This window comes from Seriola lalandi, unplaced genomic scaffold, assembly GCF_002814215.2.
Source record: "Seriola lalandi dorsalis isolate HSWRI2012SDOR001 ecotype SW California unplaced genomic scaffold, Sedor1 jcf7180002055004, whole genome shotgun sequence".
Classification (NCBI taxonomy): Eukaryota; Metazoa; Chordata; class Actinopteri; order Carangiformes; family Carangidae; genus Seriola; species Seriola lalandi.
Genome location: NW_019525548.1, coordinates 402,203 through 402,509, shown reverse-complemented (window position 1 = coordinate 402,509; position 307 = coordinate 402,203).

Here is a 307-nt window from a genome sequence, read left to right as displayed (position 1 = left end):
GGGGGGGGGGCTCTTTAAATGTGGCTCTGCTCTACTCTGGGAGGGGGAGGGCCCAATCGTAAGGCGAAGGAGGGAGTGAGTGACAGGTCGAGCAGCGAACCAGATCGGAGCAGAAAAAGTGCACGGCCCCACGGTAACTATGGCAACAGATAAAGGTCGGCGCTGCAGAGCAGAGCTGGGAAAGGGAGGACGGAAGGATAAAAGGAAGGGAGGCAGGAGATAAAGAGAGAATAGTCTCCCTCCTTCTTCTATCCTTCCTGTTCTCTCTGTGCAGTTTATCAACAAATAAAGTCAGAAATAATATAAG